This window comes from Canis lupus, chromosome 36 (genome assembly GCF_048164855.1).
Source record: "Canis lupus baileyi chromosome 36, mCanLup2.hap1, whole genome shotgun sequence".
In the NCBI taxonomy this organism is placed as follows: Eukaryota; Metazoa; Chordata; class Mammalia; order Carnivora; family Canidae; genus Canis; species Canis lupus.
This window is the reverse complement of record NC_132873.1, coordinates 27,285,610-27,297,202: the sequence shown is the minus strand read 5'-3', so window position 1 is coordinate 27,297,202 and position 11,593 is coordinate 27,285,610.

The following is an 11,593-nucleotide window of genomic DNA, read 5'->3' as shown; positions in this document are numbered from 1 at the left end:
ATGACATATCAGATAAAGGGCTAGTTTCCAAGATCTATAAAGAACTTCTTAAACTCAACACCAAAGAAACAAACAATCCAATCATGAAATGGGCAAAAGACATGAAGAGAATCTCACAGAGGAAGACATAGACATGGCCAACAAGCACATGAGAAAATGCTCTGCATCACTTGCCATCAGGGAAATACAAATCCAAACCACAATGAGATCCCACCTCACACCGGTGAGAATGGGGCAAATTAACAAGGCAGGAAACTGCAAATGTTGGAGAGGATGCAGAGAAAAGGGAACCCTCTTACACTGTTGGTGGGAATGTGACCTGGTGCAGCCACTCTGGAAAACTGTGTGGAGGTTCCTCAAAGAGTTAAAAATAGACCTGCCCTACGACCCAGCAATTGCACTGTTGGGGATTTACCCCAAAGATACAGATGCAGTGAAACGCCGGGACACCTGCACCCCGATGTTTCTAGCAGCAATGGCCACAATAGCCAAACTGTGGAAGGAGCCTCGGTGTCCATCGAAAGATGAATGGATAAAGAAGATGTGGTTTATGTATACAATGGAATATTCCTCAGCTATTAGAAATGACAAATACCCACCATTTGCTTCAACGTGGATGGAACTGGAGGGTATTATGCTGAGTGAAGTAAGCCAGTCGAAGAAGGACAAACATTATATGTTCTCATTCATGTGGGGAATATAAATAATAGTGAAAGGGAATATAAGGGAAGGGAGAAGAAATGTGTGGGAAATATCAGAAAGGGAGACAGAACATAAAGACTGCTAACTCTGGGAAACAAACTAGGGGTGGTAGAAGGGGAGGAGGGTGGGGGGTGGGAGTGAATGGGTGACGGGCACTGGGGGTTATTCTGTATGTTAGTAAATTGAACACCAATAAAAAATAAATTAAAAAAATTTCAAAGGAAAGCTTTTAAAATTTTAAAAATGACAATGAAAGTTCAATTATCAGAGTACATGGGATACCCCTAAATCAGTATAAAATGTAATATTATCTTATTGCTCCACTAGGAACATTCCAAAAGCAAGATTTCACCAGATGTTTTTGGTTTTCTGAGGACCTAGCACAGGTCCTGAAAGAAATAAGTATTTTTAACTGAAATCCTCAAGCAAACCACCAAACAAAAAACTAAATGCTGTATGTATATTCAGTACAACTGGTGTTCAGTACTTGTGATTTTGTAATTTTGTTTTGGAAAGCATCACATAAAATGCAGAAAAATATTTATTTATTTGTTTATTATTTTTAAATGCAGAAAATTTAAAACAGATCTTCACATCTTTTTATAAAAAAATTTTGCTCAGTTCTTTTCTTAAAAACTAATATAATGGCATATTTTGTGCTCAAATCGATCAATGAAAGAAAAACAGAAGCACAGATACATGCCCTGATATTTTGTCTAACTCCTGGATAGTATGCAAAACTTCATTTATACTGCATAGTGAAATAGACAATTTGAATAGATATCTCAAAAAAAAAAAAAAAAAAATGAATAGATATCTCTACTTAAAAAAAAATTTAGTCAGTAAGGTCCCCTAAAATTGGCACCATTTCATTGTTCTTTTAGAAGCAAAGGTAATGAAAACTTTGGTAAAGTTCTAGCAAATGCAATTATGAAAAAATACATTTCTATGTTCAATAGAGCAATGACAAGTAATTAGTTGATTCTAAGAAAGCAAAGATTTTTTTCTAAGACTGAATAAAATGGTAGCTACTTGAAACTAACAGAATCTGATTGATAGAAATAACTATTAGAAATTTTAATTGATATAAAATATAAAATGACACACCTTATTCATTTATTTTTTTCAAGTATATCTTTTGCAAGAATAAATTTTATTTTATTTTTTAAGGACTTTATTTATTCATGAGACACACACACACACACACACACACACACAGGCAGAAGGAGAAGCAGGCTCCATGCAGGGAACCCAATGTGGGACTTGATCCCAGGACTCCAGGATCACGCCCTGGGCTGAAGGCAGGCACTAAACCACTGAGCCACCCAAGGATCCCCAAGAATAAATTTTAAATAAAATTTCAGATTCAATATTGGGCATTTAATTATGCATATTTTCCAAAATCATTTTATTAAATTCAAAACAAATACTTATCAATGCTTAATAAATTCATATGTTTACTTTTTATAAAGAAGCTACACGATGAAGTGCGTTTGGTTATAACGATAGATCTATTGAATCTATTTTCTATTTATTTAATAACATTAAAAATTTGGCATGATTCAATAGGTAAAGAAAAAAGTTAATTTATCAGATTTTTTGTTAAAATAGTTTTTATTTTTTATTAAAATAACTACATATTTTAGTAACACATGTGAAATATCTACACAAAAATATACCATAATTTTAATTCACTTTGTTTTTTTTTCATTTGCTCAATTTTTTTATTTTTATTTTTTTAAATTGAAGTTCAATTTGCCAACATATAGTATTACATCGAGTCCTTAGTTTTTAGCATAATAACCATTGTTACTCTTGGTGCATAAGAGAAACAAATTAAGAAATGGCATGACTGTGCAGAACTTCTTCACTCTGTGAATTATGATTTGAGGCTTCATTAACATCTATTGCTTCATTTCTGCAGTTAAGAATCTTGAAATGTTTACCATCAATATTCTAAAAGCACTTTTTGATATCCTCTTTGTGGTCGGTTCCCCCACCCCCCACCCCACCCCATTATCAGAAGGAGAGCATAAAGCATGAGTGCTCCATCTGAATGGTGGTGCAGGTAAGAAAAGATGAAGGAAGACAAGGTGTGCCAAACCTTACTTGCCAATACAGTTGAGAGAAGGATTCTTTTTCTATCAGATACCCACTGTAAGTGGGTAAGTGCCTGATATCACAGAGTAAAATTACATTGAAATACACAGGATGCTAAGAAGATAAATAGTTCAAACTTGGTCTAAAATTCGCCTCTCCCCTTAGATATTTTGGAAAAAGAAATCTGCCTTGAATTTAAAAAATTTACATATATTATGTAAAGCATTTACCTATATTACATATAATTATTATATATAACACATAATAATATGCAATACATAATACACTTCTGCAATATGTTTCTTTAGCAACATTAATCCTTTATATGAAATAAAAGTAATTACAGATAAAGGTAATCTTTAATATAATCTGCCTTCGGATATAAAGTATTTAAAACTAATTTTTAGATAAGCATTTAGGTTAAAATTTACATAAATATTATCCTTTCATTTTTTCCTCCTATTTTAAAATTCAACTAATATGTTCAACATGATTTGAAAATCTTATATCTTTATAGGATGTTTCAAAATATGCAATAGTATTACTTTCTATGCAAGTAAATGTGAAGGGAACTGCCTTCCAATTAATTTTTTTAATATCAAAGATGAAATCTTTATTTCACTATATGCTCCTCTTTCTTCTAAGATGAAGCAATTTAATCTTCATTAAGTTTGCTTTCTTAATCAAATGCCAGAAACACAATTAGGAGATGCTGACCACAATCATCTCTGAATAATTAAGTAAATCTCAACAGGGGAAGTAGCAATTTGTAAGGAAAAATAATTTCCAGAAAAATCTTGTTGAGGCCATTGCAGAATATTCAGTTAATTTTAGTAAAAACTAAAACAATAAAATTTGGCCTAGAAAAGTACTATAGAGACTATATATATATATAAGAGCAGTTTTATATATATATATATATATATATATATATATATATAGAGAGAGAGAGAGAGAGAGAGAGAAAGAGAGAGACTATACATGTAAATATATATATTTTATATATATATATATATATATATATATATATATAACATTTTTTCCCTTACACTAGAAGGCCACCCTTAAACATATAGGAATGCCTGGGTTATTTTGGTTGAAATATTTATAGCAGAAGTGAGAGAAACATGTGAAAGAAAGAAATTGATAGGTTAGTTCAATCAGTATATTTCATAGTCCCTTTGTGCTGCAAGTAAGCTCTGATTTGAATTTTTATAAGCTATTATATCTTTAAAAATCTTAAATCTATTATGGCTGGTGTTTGTTTTACACGTCCTACATTAATTAATTTAAATTCTATTTATAGAATGAATAGTATGCTTGTTTAAAATAAAATAAAATTTGGAGCTATATAATGGACCTCTATAAAGTATATTAAATACACAATGATGACAGACTATAGATAACTAATTAAGGCATGAATCTTTCTCAATAATAAAATATATTATAGATAGAAGAATAAATTTACATAAGGTTTTAAAGTTATGAGCATGCTATATTTTTCTATACCTGTAGTTCTCTGTTCTTTTGTAAAGGCCCTTAAAGTACATAGTTCTATATGTGTATATAAATCATAATGCATGATATAAATTTCTAGTAAAATACTTCATATCTTAATGCTTCTTACAACATTTTTTTCTTTGTGGTACGCGGATATTATAACTTCTATTAGGATTATTTCAGCTAAAATGAAATGCATTACAGTCAGCCTCCTGAAGGGTAAACATTTGAACTGACCCACAGGTTTATTTATTTTTTATCATTATTATTTTTTTACCCATAGGTTTAATGATGACACTAGGTTGTTTTGTATTATTGGCCTAACTTGTATCCTGAAGAGTCATGGAAGTTTCTTTCCCCATTTTAAGATTATTGTCATGGCAGTTAGGTTAGTAGACTTCCCTACTGATGTCCAATTACAAAGACAGGATCACTTCCTGTGGCTTCTTTCCCCAAAACCCCCTGCAAGACTCACTTTTTCACTGCTCAAATTGAATTAGGCCCATCCATTCCTAACTAATTTATTTGATCAATGGCATTCATGAAGTTCCAGACCGTATTGTTTAAGCCAAGAACATAAAAGTGACAAATTAAAATTCCTTTGTTCATGGAGCTTACTGTTTTGGGGAAATCAAACAATTTAATATATATATAATACAACATGTTACCAATAGGTACAATGAAGAGGGAAGAAAACACACACAAGCGCACACACACACGAAGAGGTATTCAAAAGTGACAGCCATGAGGATACAGGTATCATGGATGAACCCTCTAAGAAAGTGATCTTTGAGGACAGACCTAATGGAGTCAAGTGAACCCCTGGCAGTAATTCTTTATCTTATGCATCCACTCCGAGGAAAGGAACCCCAGGACATTCATGCCTCACAGATACTCATAAAATTAAGGTCACACATGTCTCTGCACATTAAAAGGACTCAATAAAATATTTCCAAACCCCTTTGAATTTCCAACACTCTTGATGGTGACTAAGACACTCTTCACATCACAATTTACACAGTGCTGGCCTCTCAATAGAACTTTTCATCTCCCTTTTCAGCCTCAGGCTAATGGGCTTCTAGGGTACTTGAATGGCTTACTTAGGTTCAAATTCAATCTAATTAACTCCCTTCCATAGCAGTCACCAGTCTAATCAAAGACGAGTTTTAATTAAATTTTGACTCTATAATTGACATTTGCTGACAGGTGTTAAGCATCACCCACCCCTCTTCCTTGTTGCCCCATGTCTGGGAAAACCAATAAGAAATCTTTATGTTCCTTTACTGTGCATTCAACAGAGTTCAAACCACTCAGCCCTAGCCAGTGTGGAAACCCTTACCCCTACCTCAAGACTTAAGCACAATAAAACCCAAGCCAGTATCGTTTTCCATTCTCTCAAGTTATTTTTTTCAGATCTGCTTGGGATCCTGCCCTTCCCTCTATAGAAAATCTTATTACAAAACAAATCACTTCAAACCTGATTGGTCTATGTATGGCATCATCCAAAATCAATCCTATATTTTGAGAGACTATACTAATTCTATAGAATTCTGTACTAGAAAAATAATATACACTAAGCTGTTTTCGTTATAATTTTCTTAACTTTGTTCTCCCAAATTTTCTTTCCTTGTTTTCAGCACCACTTCTGTGCTCATTCAATTTTGACTTCTGAAAAAACACATCTTGTTATCATTGCTTTTGATGTGCATTTGATATATTACATCCTTAAATACTTTTGTATATCTTTTGCTAAAAGATACAAAGTATTGGGATGCCTGGGTGGCTCAGTGGTTGAGCATCTGTCTTCCGCTCAGGGCATGATCCCCATCCAGGGATCGAGTCCTGCATCAGGCTCCCTGCAGGGAGCCTGCTTCTCCCTCTGCCTGTGTCTCTGCTTCTTTCTCTGTGTTTCCCATAAAATAAATAAATAAATAAATAAATAAATAAATAAATAAATAAATAAATATCTTTAAAAAAGATACATTAAAAAAGATACACAGTATTTACACATTGGATTGCTTACAAAAAGGAAGTCATGAAAAACCCAAAATATTAAAACTCTTCAATAAATTGATATTCCTCTCATTATTTCAGTTAGCCATACTCTATAATGTCTCAAAATGTCCTGCTGAAATATATGCTGAAGGAATTTTTATATTATAAACTACAATATTCTGTAAGATTATATTTTTTCTATTTTCTTATTTGAAGTCTATTCAAGATTTATAATGAACAACAAAACTTTTATAAAGACTTCAGGGATCATACTTATATTACTTATTTTAAATACTTTAGGGATCATACTTTATTTTACTTATTTTAAAGTTGTGTTGCCATTCACAAAATGTTAACAGTTTCAGAATAAGATCCCCTAATTATTTTAAATGTATAGATAAAATTCAGATAAAATGACCCTAAATAAATTTTGCTACACAATATATTTACCTTCCATGATTGTCCATTGTAATACTTTCATAGTCCAAATTCCGTTCTTGATTTTATTAATGCATTCACACACACACACACACACACACACACACACACACACACACAGAGGCTGAGACATTGGCTGAGGGAGAAGCAGGCTTCCTGCAGGGGAGCCAGATTTGGGACTCGATCCCAGGACCGGATCATGCCCTGAGCTGAAGACAGATGCTCAACCACTGAACCACCCAGGTGTCCCTCATAGTCTAATTTTCTTAAGCAAAACTAACTTTAACTTACATATTTTAAAGTAAGTTAAGGGATATTGTAATACTGCTTATACTGTCAGTTTGCTACAATTAACCCAACAACTTAAGCAAATATCTGGTTAGATAAATTGCATGACCAATTAAAATATGAATTTTGTTCTTTCTTATTTTTGTCAGATTTTGTACAATTGTTCAACTCTACAACATCCTGGGAAAATTCGCCTTTTAATCAGGTATGTGTCCCAATCCACCAGTAGAGACAGAAACTAAACCTAATTTATTCTGCATACAGATTTTTCAGTATATATATATTTGGGTATAGTTTTCATATAAGAAAATCAATGTGCCCAAGTGTCCTCACATAGGGAGTCAACCATTAGTCTCTTAAATCATGTGAATAATATACTCACATAGAGGCTTAAAGAGTTAGATTTAAGCTCACTTATTTTAAATGATTCTATTCATTTTCTATTCACAACAAATTTGTCAGAAAATAAGTACAATTATTAAATGATAGAATGTTATTAAACTTTTATTTTTCTACTGTCTTCTTTTCCTAGTTATCCTGATGTAGGAGAGATGGTTGGAGGAATATCTCAAACTGGAGACTCTTAAATTGTGGTAAATCCAGTAACAGTGACAATGACTAGAGAGAGAAAGTAATGTAGAAAAATTTGGCAAATATACTATTTTCAGTAAAATATAATTTATACAGCAACCAAATTAAGGAAACAATAAGATATTGATTAAAAATAAATCCTGTTTCCTTTACAGAATATATATTATTAGTAGTAATTACTTTTTATTTTCCAATATGACAAGTTTTGTGCAATAAACCCAATAGACGAGTTAATATATGCAATATATATTAATATCTGAGTATGAATATGCAAAGTATTTTTAAAAAGTGATATAAAAATGTAAGTCCTTGAGCATATGTTGGTAGATCATTTGTCTATCATCTCATATTGAAAATAGTTATATAAATGTTAAAAACATGATGATTTCCTCCAAATCTTCCATAAACATTTTGACTTATTTTTAAATTCCATGATTTTGCTTCTGAACTTTTCCAAGAACTATAATAAGAAATACAAACTTAGACAACATGAAACAATAGTTCGGATGCCAAAATATAAAATACCCTTTTGAAACTATCTTATATTTGAGGGATTGAGGAACACTCACATCTCACTGGGGGTTTCCCATAAGCAATGTTGAGATGCAGAGATTACCTCAATGTAACCTGTGCCCTCCTAGGAGGTCACAGATTCTGGTAGGTCCTGGGCACAAATACTTTTTTTAAATCCTCAGGGAATGTATTTAATTAAATATCATCATTCGTATTTAACTGATGTGGAATTGATATTTAGAGAAGTTAATGCCTCTTGCCTTTAAGAAGATATCTCCATGTAACAAAATTGCAACTGGGCACAAAAGAGTGTAATGACTGAAGGTCAGAGCTCTGGAGCGCCCCGACATCCTCCAGCTTAGTCTGCAAGGAGCCCAGTTCTCATTGATCTACTTACCACGCAACTAGGTTTGCCTGGATTCATTTGTTCTTGTCAATTCCCTATTTTTCCGCAAATTTATTATACATTTTAACGTGATAAACAATGTAAATGTTCTGACTCAGAAATCCCTCTGAAATATCTCAATAAACTGCTGGATCAGCTATGTAAGCCCACATGTGTGTGGCATTGCCCATGCCCTTTATGCCTGACTTTAACCTACTATCCACACATCATCCCAAAAGGCGAGAGCTACGGCCAAACACACAGCCGGAACATGTTGTCATTTTTTCTGTTCCATTTTGGAGGGAACTGCACTTTGAAAAAATGAAACTTAGGGAAGTTGCAAATATAGTATAATGGATCTCCAAGAATTCTTTACCTAGATTAACAATTTGTTAATATTTTGTCACATTTAAGCTTTTTACTTTATTTTCTTTCCCTCTGAATCATACACAATGTTGACAGCAAAATTATGGTTGATTTAGAAGGCTAGAACAGTGTTCCTACTCCAAAAGGTTTCCTTGGTTGAAATAAAAAATGCATTATGTCCCCTTGATGCAAAATTTTATTTTTGTACACAAATGCCTACAACTATTCATCATTTTCAAAATGTCATAAAAGTAGTAGTCATTCTCTGCTTGAGAAGTTAAGTCTGAAATAAAATCTCAAAACAAGGTGCTAATTATTTAGCTGGGAAGATTATGTTCAATTTAAATAAATGTTCCATTGGTTTTATTTCTTTTATATAACCTGTGGCAATCATTTTAAAAGAAGACAACTTAATAGGTACCAAACTTTTATAGACCTATTTAGAAAGAGGTAAAATTTAAATTACTACACTAAGATTGATGAATGGAAAATGCTGATGCCTTGTTTTCACTGATGCTTTTGGAATCCTAGAGCAATCCGTTTCTTTATAAACAAAATATATTTAATTAGCCTCCTGTTGAAAATTAAGTGTGGAATAAAAAAGAAAATGAAATAGAAATCTTTGCTTGACTCTCTAAATCATTTATATGTGAGCCATCCAAATTTATTTCCAACTGGGCTCAGACGTATTTAAAAACAAATAAAGCAAGAATTCATCATATGGTGAGGTCTCCATCATCCTAGGAACCACAGGAATGTCCAGACTGTAAGAATTACTTAGAAAAAGATTGTGGTTAAACAACTAACAACAGCTGGTTAACACATTTTTTTTCCTCCAGTATTAAAGAATTTAAAACAAAATATAATTTTCCAAACTTTTCACTCTTTCACTCTATTTACACAGGAAACAAAAAGTCCTCGGTGACGGAATAATTAAACCACCCATTTGCAGAGAGCAAAATGGTTTGGAGAGCACTAGAAACAATGGTATTCACTTTATTTTCCTCAAAGAAATCAGGTGGAAAATTAACAAGATGTTTGGAAATATTTTTTCAGGGCAAAAAAAAAAAACTCAACCACAAGTTGAATTAAATTTCAAATTAACAGAAAATTACTGCTAATGAGTGGCAATAATTCATCGTAAAAAGCATTATTATTAGTTTACTAAATATTTATTAGAGACTTCATAGTTCTTATCAAATAATTACCTGGTACTAGAAAACAAAAATTCGAGAGAAGTCTGCAAAAGAACCTGATGAGCTAATTTTAAGTGTACCACCCAGTGATTTGAAGTGAATAATGTTGGAAGTATTTTGGTCATAGTCCCCAAGTACATATTCTGATTCCAAAGAAATGTACTCAGAGATCTTTCCCTGTCATACAGTCATACGTGCATGTTCAGGCACATATATGTACATGTATGCACGCATACCAATACACATGATAGAGAGAGATAATCTGGTTTCATTTAATGGTAATAAGTTAAAGTCATGTGACATGATTAAAATATTGCCGGCATATATTCACTTTCCCTATGCCCAAGATAGAAGAAAATAAGCCAATAGACTAAATACAGTATTTTTTTTTTCCCCTTTCATGAGCTGGATAAGACTGGAGTTGGCAGATACAGAGAAGTAGGATTTAGGTTGCTGAATTAGACAAGAAAAGTATACCTGTCCAAACTAAGGGTACAGGGTTAAAAGAGCAGCTCTGATTCATGGGTGAGCTGGAGCTGGCTTGTGTAATCTTGTGAGAATCCATTGTTCATACCTCTTCCCACCTCAGCATTCAGAGAGGTAGCTAGCCATTGGCCATGAGGAGAGTTTCTGCAGCAGGAAAATCAGCAAACGCTTCATAATCAGACACCTTTCCCAGATATCCCCCGCCCCAGCTAGTTGTTAAACATTTATGAACACACCAGTGATTTAAGCCAACCTCTTTCTCTTTTTGGTATAGAAACTGTGCTAATTATTTTCTTCTTCTCTACATAGCATTCATGTGAAGAATACACTTATCTTGATGAGCACTAAGGAATACATGGAATTGTTAAGTCACCTTAATTGTACACCTGACATTAATATAACACTATATTTTAACTAAAATGGAATTAAAATTAAAAAAAAATAAATGAATGTATAACAAAGTACAAGTTTTTGTTTTTCTTCTCATTTTTGTTTAACAGCGACTGTAGATTTACGTTGTTTTATAAGAAATGGGAATGCAAGAAAGATTCCATATATTCCTCACACAATATCCCCCAGTGTAAATATCTTACATAAGTATAGGAAGACAGCACAACCAAGAACTTGACATTAATGCAATCCACCACCTTATTCAGATTTCATCAGTTTTACAATGCATACGTGGGTATTTGGCTGTGTGTAGTTTTAACACACAGGGATTTGTGTGACCACCGATATTGTCCAGAGGCAGAGTGGTTCCATTACGATGGTCCATTTTGCTACCCTTCCATGGTCACAGTCACATCTCTCATGCCCTCCCTCCCTGTGCCCTGACGATCACTAATTTCTTCATTTTTGTAAACCTGTCATTTTAAGAACAGTATGTGAATCTAATCATATACAAGAAACCTTTGGAGATTCTTTCGTCATTCGGCATATTTATCCAAATCGTTGCTTGTATCAATAGTCTTTGTGCATAGTATCTCATGGTAGGAATGTATGAGAGATTACACATTCCGCCATTATAGGGCAT